General features: G+C 34.8%; 1 long non-coding RNA gene across 1 annotated transcript in view; it reads right to left on the bottom strand.

The window, feature by feature from the left end:
* LOC141375396 (uncharacterized) overlaps positions 1-13,182 on the bottom strand; it is a 170,446-nt gene that overhangs the window by 77,776 nt on the left and 79,488 nt on the right. The gene's annotated exons all lie outside the window — the stretch shown is intronic.

Genomic DNA, 13,182 nt, shown 5'->3' with positions numbered 1-13,182 from the left:
TTGTTGTGTGCTCAGTGATGATCTTCTGCATACCTCAGTTGTAACGAGTGGTTATTTGAGTTGCTGTTGCCTTTCTATCAGCTCGAACCAGTCTGGCCATTCTCCTCTGACCTCTGGCATCAACAAGACATTTGCACCCACAATTCTGCCGCTCACTGGAAATTTTCTCTTTTTCTGACCATTCTCTGTAAACCCTAGAGATGGTTGTGCATAAAAAACCCGGTAGATCAGTGGCTTCAGAAATACTCAGACCAGCCCGTCTGGCACCAACAACCATGCCACATTCAAAGTCACTTAGATCACCTTTCTTACCCATTGTGGTTTCTGATGCTCGGTTTGAACTACAGCAGATCGTCTTGACCATGTCTACATTCCTAAATGCATTGAGTTGCTGCCATGTGATTGGCTGATTAGAAATTTGTGTTAATGAGCAGTTAGACGGGTGTACCTAATATAGTGGCCGGTGAGTGTGTGTGCGTGTGTGTGTGTGTGTGTATATATATATATCTCAAATGACAAATAAGATACACCTTCCAACTTCAAGAGGTTTATTCACTTGAATCTAATATCCCCATAATTCATCAGTGTTGTCTCTCACCTCCAAGTACACCTAGTAAACGTGTAAAACACATTTCTAGGGGATTTGCTACATTTTAATAACTTCATATATTCAGACCAGAGCCACTGAGACCTGATATCAGTTACTTGCTTTTAAGAGTCTGGCACAGACTGGGATGCCAGTGCTCGAGCTCCACAGAAGACTCTCGTCCAAAACTAACAGAGGGGACAAGAAGGCAATTTTTAGAAATGCGGTTTTCAGTTTCTGTGCATATTTTTCCAGCCGTGCTGTGAGGCCATGATGAAATGTACATCTGGCCCCCGAGAGCGGCATTTACCTGAGTGTGTGTCAGGTGATAGCTTGCCTAATGACTCTGGAAGTTAAACAGAGGGGCTTTTCTGGCTGAGGTTTCACAGAGCCCCCCACGCCACTAAAAGTGTCGCTCCACCGGTAAAATGTGATCTTTTGGCTAATGAACGACACGCTTCGTTTGTCTAGCTCACACGCCTCCTTCTCTGGCCTCTAGGGGGAGCGGCAGTGAATGATGGTCTGTTTTTTCTTCCTGCTCACATTAACTGTTATAGGCCACTGTAAAGTCTTAAAGAAACGTTTGTGGAACACCGCAGAGAGAAAGAGAGATTGTGTTCCTGCAAACACTACCATACCTGTTTGCATTGGTCGCTTTTGAATTTGAGTGTGTCCTAGTGGTGGACAGTAAGTATTTTTACTACACTACTACAGAGAAACGGCAACTGTCCCAGCTGAGGCTCGAACCAGCAACCCTCTTGCTGTGAGGCCATTGTGTCGCCTACTTAAGTACATATTTTAAGTGTCTGTGCTTTGTTGGAACAGTTTTAGGAAACTTTTATTCTTATTTCACTCCATTACAAAGCACAATATTATACTTTTTACTCCACTACATTTCCTAAATTAAGCTGATAGCTGCATAAAAAAATATTTTGAGAAGAATTCAACACGTGTTCAGACATGAAATAGTTATGTGTGTTTGAATCATGAAAATACTGAATTTGATCAGTTAAGCTGTTTAATTGGTTCACAAATTGCATTGAACAATTAATTTGTAAATTGGACTGACATCTGTTTATGAGTCAATAATTTGTCTCCAGTAAAAGATTCACTGATTCAAACAATCTGTTTAGAGTGAATCTCCAGTAAAAGATTCATGGAACTTTTGTCACACTCGCAGTTACAGTGTTGTCTGGTAATTCAACTTGCTTGCAAAAAAAAACATTAATAGGTTTTACATTTATTGCTTAAGTAAAAAAAAAAAAAAAATCAAGTACTTTTAGAGGAAAAGAAAAAAAAAGGAGTTTAAACCAGTTGACAACTATTCCGCTCTCCCTCATGAAGCTAATACAGAGGTAACTGAAACTGCAATTCATCGAAATTCCGCTAGTCTTGGCCCCATGATAGAACAAATTTCTATTGAGCTCACTGTTAAAATGGCCAACTTTACAGCAGAAAAAAATGTGTTTAAAGCCTGGTACAAAGAATGATTTTCGTGTATGTAGCTAACATTACCCTTTATGACAACTGTGAGGGAGCTAATTTCATTTATAACCCCTCCGTTTCGTTTACATTAAGTTATAATAAGTCTGCATAATTAAGGGCGTGGCCACTTAAGTGACAGCTAGGTCTCGCTGGTTGCCATCACTTCACCTCAGCTGATTCCGTCTGATTAGCCGCTGAACTCACCATAGATATATATTGTATTTTTGTTTTGTTTTATGTGGCTTTACACAGTCAGTTGCTTTTTGGAATTATTTCCTACAATTATCAGATGTGGCATGCTGCGTGCACTTAATTGTGCTCACAAACAGTTCAAGTTGACTCCATTTTCCAGGTAAGTGAAATTATATACTTATTTACCATTTCTATAAATGTATTTGTTTCATTTAAGATCATTTATCATTTATATTTTTCTTAAGACCTGGAAAGCACTTCAGAATCTGACAGACTGATTAGCTGTAGACTATAGAACAGTCATCTGAAATGTTGTCATACAGTGTTATGACTGGATTTCATAAAAAAGCCTTGCATTTACTAACACAGACTATATTTGAAATGTTTGGAAGTAATTCCCATTTACCGCCATAAGAACAATGCATAGTGGCTCAATGTATTACAACAGTGTTTTTAAAAGTCTAAACACTTTATTCATATAGTACACAAACAAGCACATGTGGTCAGAACACAAACAAAGTCGCAGGTAATAAAGTATTAGGCATTTCTCCCATAGGAAAACCCATCTAAGCAAAACGCTAGAATGCGTCTGTAGCTCCGCTCACGCTCAGCCTTTTTGGCCTTGTGTGGTATCCCCTGGTTGGTGCGACGACGCACAAACAAAATGGTGATGGTTGGCCACGCCTATTTGTAGCTTCTTTTGCTTTCTTCAGAAACCTATGGGTGACGTCACGGATACTACGTCCATATCTTTCACAGTCCACGGTTTAAACTTATACTAACGTAAGGGTATCTGTGTGTTTTGCTTAAGTGCCTAATTTTCATAGTTTTTCCACTACTGGTGTGTCAGTTTGTACACTTTTAAAACAAAAGGTACAAGAAAGAGCCTAAAAAAATGGGTTTTCATTGTGATTCCATAGAAGAACGTTTTCAGTGAAGGTTTTTAAAGTGCGAAGGACATTTTAATTATGTAAAGAAATGCTTTCCACTGTAGAGAAGGTTTTGTGGCATGAAAATCTTCCATGGTTTTAATATTTTTTCATGGAACCATTGATTCCCAATAAAGAAGCTGTATTTTTAAGAGTGTATGTGCCTCTCACTCTTCATACTGGTACCAAGTCTGTGAGGTATGACATATGAAGAGCGGCTTCACACACATCACTTTCACCTTGTCCTGCCACACTCACCTCCTCATCCCTCCTCCAGCTTGCTCAGTCATACGCTGTCTAGCTGTCATTGGAATATATGTTTCACAAGCAATAGTGGGACAGTAAAACTCTCCAGCCACAGTGTTATTCTAGCTGGACTAACAGGCACCACTCTGTGAGTTATGCAGCTCTCTTAAAGTGGACGACATGTCAACATTTTTTTTTTCTTTCACATATCAGTGTCCAACATTCAGACTCGAGCAGCTCGTTATAGCCCAGGCGTAATAGTGTGGTGTTTGAAAAGTGTGTTGAGGTTTTCTTTTTGGCATGTAAAGCCGAGCACACACTACAAGACTGAAGCCTGTCATCCTTTAATGTTTAAGAAAACTCTGGTTGTAGCCAACTCAACATGTGTGCCCATGCACGATTAGTCACAGACGCTACATATTAAAAGGAAAAGATCAAAATGGGTTGAAGTCTAGCCAAATGACTTCTTAATGAGTTTATTTTTTACATGTTTTACAATAAAAATGTCTAAACATTATTTATATGTCCTGCATTTACTTGAGCACCAACACTGCATGAGAAATTAAGGGTTCATCCAAAGTTTTTGTTACAGACAACACTGGGCCACATCAACTTTCACTGAATGGACATAAATCATCAGTTTTCAAAATGTCTTCTGTTCCACCAGAGAAAGACAATAATACAGGTTTGCTTCAGGATGTGAATGCAAATGTCCAAGCCTACCGGTTTTCTTTTTCTTTTTGTCAGTGGAGCTATTCTTTCTATTACAGAATTCCTGATGTTGTTTCAACTTCTTTGCACATTTTACATGCTCCTCACAAGCTGTCAGCTGAGACATTCTTTTAAATGCTATAACACATGTATATACACACAACAAGCACATTTAGCCCAGAACACATAGTTATTCTGTAACAAAATATGCACTGTAAAATATCCCTTTTCTGCCCTAACGTTCAGTCTGTAAATTAAGAATGCTTAGTGAACTAGGATGAAATATATATTATATAAACATATATTATATCATCTTTTTTATGCATTTCATTTTTTGGTCTAGACCAAAAGAAACAAACTGCAAGTGCAAGCTTTTGAAAAAAAATTATTTTCCTAATGACTTTACAGTGTCTTCACATAATTAATTTAACTGGAAAACGACAGAATATTCTCTAAGAAATTGTAATGTCAATTTAAACCTCATTTCGTAATTGCAGATACATTTGAAGCATTTTCCATTCATTTTCTTTAAACTGGAATGAAATAAATCAAATTTAAATACATCAAATATACTGTACATTAAACCTAATCTATTATTAATGTTAAATAATGCAAAATGTTTAAATCTAATAGGAAACATTTGATTCTGTTATTAATTGTTGTTAAACTTTTTAAACCACTAACAGAATTGACAGTAACAGAGTTGACATTTTCCACCACATGGCATGTCTAAAACAGAATTGTCTGCATTTTTTACCATGTTATTGTTTTAAAAAGAGGCTGAGGAATTCATTAGAGTTGACAAATAATTAATCTTATATTGGTGTAACAATTTGTATAAATAAATGAGATAAGAATACATGACATGCCCCAATGCCTTCCAGAGGTTGCCTCTAAAGGAAGTGAAATCACTAGCTGCAAGTCACACGATTTATCTATCAAGCCTTTAATGATTGTAATGTGTTTGTGATTTGAATGTAGGGACAAACTTAAATTGTGAAACTGAAATTATAAATAATACAGAAAGCAGATGTTTCATGCAAATAGTAGAACTAAATAAACACACACACACACACACAAAATTGTTAATTAAAAAATTGTTAAGTAAACATTACACTTTATTGTTTCCAATAATTGAAGCTGAATGTGTAATCTAGGAGTCAGAAATGATCAAAAATAGCTAAACGAATCGCTATGAATCTTTAAGTTAAAACTTTGAAGACAACATATCCCTAAATACATAATGTTTTAGCGATAACTTTAACTTTAAGTTATTATTAAAAAGTTGGAGTCATTAAAGTTTACAGAAAGGGGTAGGGGTGTCCTGATTCTCTTTAGCTCAAAGGCATTGGGCTAAGTGAAAGGGCTAGATAGCCCTTGAAATGGAGATTTTCGCCTTCTACAATCCACAATAATAAATCCTGTATAGTCCCATAACATATTTTTTACATCTGACACTCGATGACACTTGAATACCTTGTCAGAAAAGACTGTGAATAAGGCTGTGAATGAAAGGCTGTGAATTAGCTTTTTACAGTGTCTGGTGTCTGATATAACATTAATGTTAATGCTGTTTTCATGTGTTTAGATCAGGGGTCACCAATCCTAGTCCTAGAGGGCCGGTGACCCTGCATTGTTTAGCTCCAACTTGCCTCAACACACCTGCCTGGGTGTTTCAAGTATACATAGTAAGAACTTGATTAGCTGGTTCAGGTGTGTTTGATTAGGGTTGGAGCTAAAATCTGCAGGACACCGGCACTCCAGGAACAAGTTTGATGACCCCTAGTTTAGATGAATATGATCACTGTGTAAATGCACAGTACAGTTACGGTCTTATTGCGACATTATATTGTTATGATAACATGAAATTGTTGCCTTTAGTGATTTCCTGAAGATAATATATATATATATATATATATATATATATATATATATATATATATATATATATATATATATATATATATAAAATAATATAATATAATATAATATAATATAATATAATATAATATAATATAATATAATATAATATAATAACTATAGCAGTCGCCATTATATATCTTATATGAAGTAGGAGATTGCGATGACATCTGATGATGTGTGCAGGTGTTGTAAAGATGTCTACCCCTTCACACTCTGTTTTAAGGGCCAAGGGGAAGGGGTAGGGGTAAAGAAATGGAATTGGGATTGGGCCCAAGTGAAGTCTACATGACAGAAAGCTAGAAATTGTGAAAGATTGTGAACTTTAACATGCGCAAAGTGATGGCAATTCATCTAATAGCATTTGCTTGGCTTAAATCAGCTGAATTAGGTTTGACATAAAAGCATTAATTGAGACATGCAGGTGTCCTCTATTTCTGTCCGGAAAATGTGAAAAAAAAGTCTAGAGAACCCATCTGCTTCTAGCCATAATCTGCATGTTAATTCATTTTGTGCTCTTTCTGTCTCTGTTTTGGTTCAAAACATGTTTTTCACGTGGAGTTGCATGATTTACATCAGCATTTCTTATGCTTTAGACCAAAACAGACACCCATCTGCATGGCCAGATTTTCTCCCAACAGATCTGATCCTAAATCTGTTCAGATCTGGACTGTTGCGTTTACGAAGCATGTCTAATATCTCCTCTTTTTCGTTTCTCATGTTTTCACCTTTTTCCTTGACGGTCAGCATGTAATATTCCAGATCCTTCTGCTTGCGAGTCAGTTTGCATATGTTTTCCTGCTATCTGGTAAGGCCAGGGTTGTAATAACCGTTGTTGTTAGCCAAGCCACGGGCCCGTGCACCTGGGTCAGATCAATGCTGTCGATTATGCCTCGTTCTTTCTCTCTTGCCACAGACATGCAAATAAAAGTGTCCATAAATTGAGTTTGTGTTTGAAAGAGAGCAGGGCTATCTGGGATATTAGGGCAGTGCAGCGTCTGATTGGCTCCAGTCACCATGGCATCACTTCAGTAGGGAAAGCCAATCTGGCTGCTGTGGTGTGTGTGAGAGAGAGAGAGAGAGAGAGAGAGAGAGAGAGAGAGAGAGAGAGAGAGAGAGAGAGAGCTGTGGTAAGGAGGTGGAAAGTCAAGCAAGTCTGAAGTCATGCCAAGTAAAATAAAGACTTCTTTATTGCAGTTCGAAATACATTTGATTGAGTTCGCACAAGTGCAGGAGTGGCAAGTAGTGTGTGTGAGAGATGTGAGTGCGCACGCTTGTAGTTCTTGTGATTCCCATCCACAGTAGCCACTCATTGGCAATCCAGCACTCAAGCTGCTTGTAAGTAACCCTGACAGATTTTTAATGTATTGGCACCGCATTCAGACACTCTCAGCTGGCTTTCATTCGCTTTGCTCCAATTACATCTGACCAGCACAGAGCTCTATACCTCATCTCACCACTCATGGGTCCAGAGTCTCGGTCAGGTTCTTGGTAGCAGCTTAAATAGGAGTGTGATGGCTCATATATAAAGAACAGGACATTTTGAGCAGTCTGTCAGTATGACAGGGCTGAAAGATGACTGCACATTTCAGCAGATATCTCAGAATATGTCTGCAGAACTCAAATAGAATCTTGACTTCTGTGTTAGTTTTTGTTTTCTAAACGTTCTTTACACTCTAAACTCAGTGTAAAGAGGTGTGTTTTAAAAGATACTGGAAATCAATGGGATGGTAATGTAAAATTTTGGTTCTACTTTGGTGTAACTACTTTGCATTAAGTAAATAATAGAATAAAATAATTATCAGGGATAACCGTACTTAATTTTATTATATTGCAAATCTTTTTTGTTGGTTTGTTTCTTATGAGCTGAAATATTGGTAAGGGACAAGTTATGGCATGGATAAATAAGTGGCTGATTAAGTTTGCTAGAGTCTACCATGGAAGTCCAGCATTCTCCAGCCTCTAGTGCCTAGACAAAAGTTTGGCCAGAGGAGAAATGGTCAATCCCAACTGAGCATGGTTTCTCTCTAGTATTTTTCCCTTCATTTTTGTCAATTGGTGAAGTTTGTTCCTCACTACTGTCACCACTGGTTGATTTAAGCTAGCTTGATTTAAAACTTGTAGAGCTGTGCATCAATGGATTTGCTCTTCAGTGTTGGGACTTTCAGCAGTGAAAATTAAACCACACTGAACTGAATTAAACTGAACTTCAACTCTGAAAACTGGACTGGCACAGTTTTAATTTACTAAAACTTATGTGTTGAGCACAAAATAAATAAAGATTAATTAAAATTGAACAGTGTAATTTCATTAATTTTAACTACAAAAGTGACATGCTGGTATTATTAAGGCGAGATGCTGCAGGCAAAAAAACAGGTTTTCATGCATCTGGAAATTTTTAGATTGTTGTTAGACTTTCTAAGCATATATATTTAGCTTTTTTCCTCCACATAAATTCCCACTCCAGTGCCAGTGCCAATGTCAAAAAGACTTTCTCCAGAAGAAAAAAATTGATCAGACATACTGTGAAATTTTCCTTGCTCTGTTAAACATAAAAAAGATGAAGAAGAAAAAAAAAGGGGGGGGGGGGTTAAGTGTAAGTGATCCCATTGTAACTTAAAACTGTCCAGTTGTTTTAACTTAATTTTTATAAAAATGCCAATTTCACTCACTTTTAAAAATAAAGTCAACAAATCTCTTTTTACAGTGTATACTGTCAGGACTAATTGATAATATAATTTTACAGTGTACCTCAGCTCTTTTAACATGGTAAATATATTAAGTATGCATGCACACTATAATTTGCTACATATTCTATAGAACTTCATATAAAAGCCAGAAACTATTTGCAAAGGCCTATCCAAAGGGTTAATAGTTCCAAGTGATGATCATTAATAAAAAATAAAACATTTGAACAATTCCCAACAGGGAAAACCACTAACAGTCAAGAATGCATAATTATATTTTGTCATGGCTTTGCAATCAAAAAATTGTATTATAATGGAAGTCAATGATTCAAAAACAGCCATGAACGTAACACAAAAAGACGACGTGTTGCGTCAGTTAGTCAGTCATTAAATCTGCTGTCCTCCCACTCTTGTTCATCCCTGTGTTTTCACATTGAATTAGTTTTTTGGGTGTAAGTTCACACTCAGGAGAAACGGAATTGTGTAAGCTCCATCCAAAACTCAAGGAACACTGGGAGAGACAAACTGAATGCATTTCAAGTTGCCACATGTACAGTGCCTTTAGGGACAGTCATGAGTTCTGCTGAATAAATCATAGTAATAGGCATGTAATACAGACACACACAGAAACACACTTTGCTTCTCATTATAGCACTCACCCATTGTTCCTGTTAAACGATGCAAGAAAGAGAGACAGTATCAGTTTGTAGGTGCCTTGAAAAGGTAACCAGTTAGATCCTAGATACATTTCAAGGTTCAATTAATATTTTTGATAGCCAGATGTCGGTTATGTATCCTACCACTAGCCATCTAATCTGCCTCTTACTGATTGTCTTTAACTCAGAAAGTACTAAGGGAATCACTTTTATATATTTGCCTTTAAGTCTGATGTTGGAAAGGCTTTATTCATTTAATTAATTATATATGAATGAATGAATGAATGAATAAATAAATGAATGATGCTGTATTTGTTATTGACTATAAATGTCATAAATGAAGAAAAAAAAAACTTTTTCTAACTGCTTTTATTTTGTTTTGTTCTGTTTTATTTTTTATTTTATATTTTGTTTTGTTTTTTAAATTATGTTTTGTTTTGTTGTTTTGTGTTTTGTTTTATTTTGCTTTTTTTGTTTTGTTTTATTTATTTATTTTATTGTATGTTATGTTTTGTTTTGTGTTATTATATGTTTTGTTTTGTTTTATGTTTTTTTTTCTTTATGTTTGTTTTGTTTTGTTTTATTTTATTCGTTGTTTTATGTTTTATTTTGTTTTTTGGTTGTTTTGTTTAGTTGTTTTGTTTGTTAATTGACTAGTGCTGTTTTGTTTATGTTGATCTTTCTATCTTTTTCCTTTTTGTTTGACCATTTTGCCTTTTATTTGTTTTGTTTTATTTCTTGTTTTGTTTTATTTTTTGTTTTGTTTTGTAAATTGATTAGTGCTGTTTTGTTTGTGTGTACCAACTGTTGATATTTCTATCTTTTTCCTTTTATTTAGCTTATTACTATTATTATTGTGTGTGCGTGCGTGCGTGTGTGTGTGGCTATTTTAACTTTGGATTCTTTATTTGAAATTACTTTGTCTTTAAACTGAGCTTGAGTGGTGGCAATCACAAGGCTGTACTTTTAAACATGCTGTAGTTTAAAAGAAAAATCATAACGGAAATCCATATCATGGTATTATATGATTTAGGAGAGTATAAAGTCATGCACAGCAAGCCTCAAGAGATCTAATAATGTATCTTAGTCAGAGATATATATATATATTTTCTCCAGTTAGTCAAATGCACTGAGACAGATTTAATCTGTCTGTTCCAGACGCATGTTTCATGAGTCTTTTTTTTTGAGCATGAGTCAGATTCCTGGACGACTCTATGATGTCAGTAGCAAACCTGTGTGAGACCAGTAACTCTGTTTATATGGAAGTGAATCTATTTTCAGGCTTTCATACCCTGTCGTCCATAAATGTTCATCAGCGGCCCCTTCCATCGCCTCCTTTTGGAGCCGTCAATAACCATTAGCAAATGCAATGTATTTTCTCTCACCCTACTGAAGGCTGTCCTCTGAATGACCTGCCAGTGTTTTTCTTTCCCCTTTGAGTGAAGTTTAGAAAATGAAGGAGTGAACGAGTCTCATCGTCACTCGCTCATTTAATTAAAACTCTCATCTCATTAAATCTGCCTCTCATTATGGCCCTCATTTGCCGCAGCTCACAAATTTGAAGAGAGGGGAGGAGAAGGGGGAAAAAAGAAAAGCAAAAGCAAATGTGTTTACTGTGCACGCTTTTCATTTGTTTAACCAATCCCACAGAACACACTCTAGTTAGGGCTTGTGTTTGATATGACGACGCAGCTGTTTATTTTTCCATTTAAATGTGCTGAAAACGAAGGTATCGAGAGATTATACTGGTCTCCAGCTCACCCCTTAATTTGTAGCTCCACATGCAGACCTGCAGTATAAACTACAGTCACAGTGTAAACGTGGGTTCAAAGAAACTGGCGCTCAAATTATCTGGCACAAGCAAACAGGGTTTTCTATAAAAAATGTGAAATTAACTGATAGGATTTTATTCTTTGCACTGGGAAATTACTATTAAACAACATTATTGTTAGTATTAGATCCCAAATTAAATAATTACAGTTTTTGTTGATGTACCAAGGCCAAAGCAATTTTTGTAATATATTTTGAAACTGTTTCTGTGATCATTTTTCATATGCTTTCTTGCACAATAAACTTGTAATATTACCATACTTTTAAAAAGTTGTTTTGATGATAATTGTTTAATACAGTTTTTTTCTGTTTAAAACTTGAGCCATCCGTAAAATACAACAATTGTAATTGTATTTCATTGGCAAGCATGCAGATGTATAAATGTGGGGGCCCATAATGCATACTATGCTATAACTTATATACATATATTTAACTATATACAGTTGAAGTCAGAATTATTAGCCCCCCTTTGACTTTTTTTTTCTTTTTTAAATATTTCCCAAATTATGTTTAACAGAGCAAGGAAACTTTCACAGTATGTCTGATAATATTTTTTTCTTCTGGAAAGTCTTATTTGTTTTATTTCAGCTAGAATAAAAGCAGTAAAAAAAAAAAAAAAAAAAAAAAAAAATTTATATATGGTCAAAATTATTAACCCCTTTAATCTATATATTTTTTCATTAGTCTACAGAACAAACCATCATTACACAATGACTTGCCTAATTACTCTAATCTAATTAACCTAATTAACCTAGTTAAGCCTTTAAATGTCACTTTAAGCTGTATAGAAGTTTCTTAAAATAATCTAGTAAAATATTATGTACTGCCATCACTAACTAATAATTCTGACTTCAACTTCAATATATATATTTTTTCAATATATATAATTATGTTTTGGAACTCCTCTGCATTTTGTTTATGTTTAATATAAATATTTATTTTATAATAAAGTAAATAAAGTCCATTATTATTGATAATTACTAATAATTATTATTTAGCGATTTTATTTATTCCTGTGTTTCAAACTGATTTTTCTGCATCATTACTCCGTCTTTCAGAAATCATCCTAATATTTCAATTTATTGTCACAACTGAAATAAGAATGGCTTGTTATATATCAATTATTTTGTTTCTTAATATTTGAAACCTGAGCTGACAATTTGACCAAATATTTGAGGAACTAATATTTGTGATATAATGATTTCCCACCAGTAGTGTTCAACCAATGACAAAATTAAACACTAATAAACAGTTCCAGTAGTGTTTTATATTACATATGAATAAGTTTATAATACACAAAAATCAGTCCAGTACACTCAAAAGATGTGGAAAAGATATTAAAAAGCCTTTATTCACATGGCTAATCTTAAAAAAAAAATGTGATTAGCCATGTGAATAACGGCTTTTTAATATCTTTTCTACATCTTTTGAGTGCCTTGGACTGATTTTTGCTGTTTGTTCTGATAAATCCCTTGCCCAAAGAGCAGCGACACATTTTTTGAGCTACCCCAAAGCACTTTTTGTTGGAATTTGAAGTTTATAATCAGATTACAATAATTTTCCATGAGTTACTTTAGTACAAAATGTTCTGTTATGTATAATTATTCACACAATAACTCACAAATATTTATTAATTATCCTTAATATATTATTATATTAGTATCCCTTAATATTTTTCTAATTTCCAAAGAGCTACTTTGTGTCATACAATTTATTTAGATTATGTATAATAAAGAATGGTCATGTAAATTTATAGGTGATCCATTTTTCTGAATTTGAAGACAAATTACAAAAACTAAATGTGATGTCAGAAATAATTTAAATGCAATCCAAAAGTAGTTAGAATACACTACCTAATATGCATACTATACATAGAAAATCTTAATTTTAACATATCCTTCATAAAATGTGTACTCTGTAAAGTGCTACAAATTGTACAG

Source organism: Danio rerio, chromosome 7, assembly GCF_049306965.1.
Source record: "Danio rerio strain Tuebingen ecotype United States chromosome 7, GRCz12tu, whole genome shotgun sequence".
NCBI lineage: Eukaryota > Metazoa > Chordata > Actinopteri > Cypriniformes > Danionidae > Danio > Danio rerio.
Note: the sequence above shows the minus strand (reverse complement) of the source record. Positions and strands in the feature narration are given on the sequence as shown.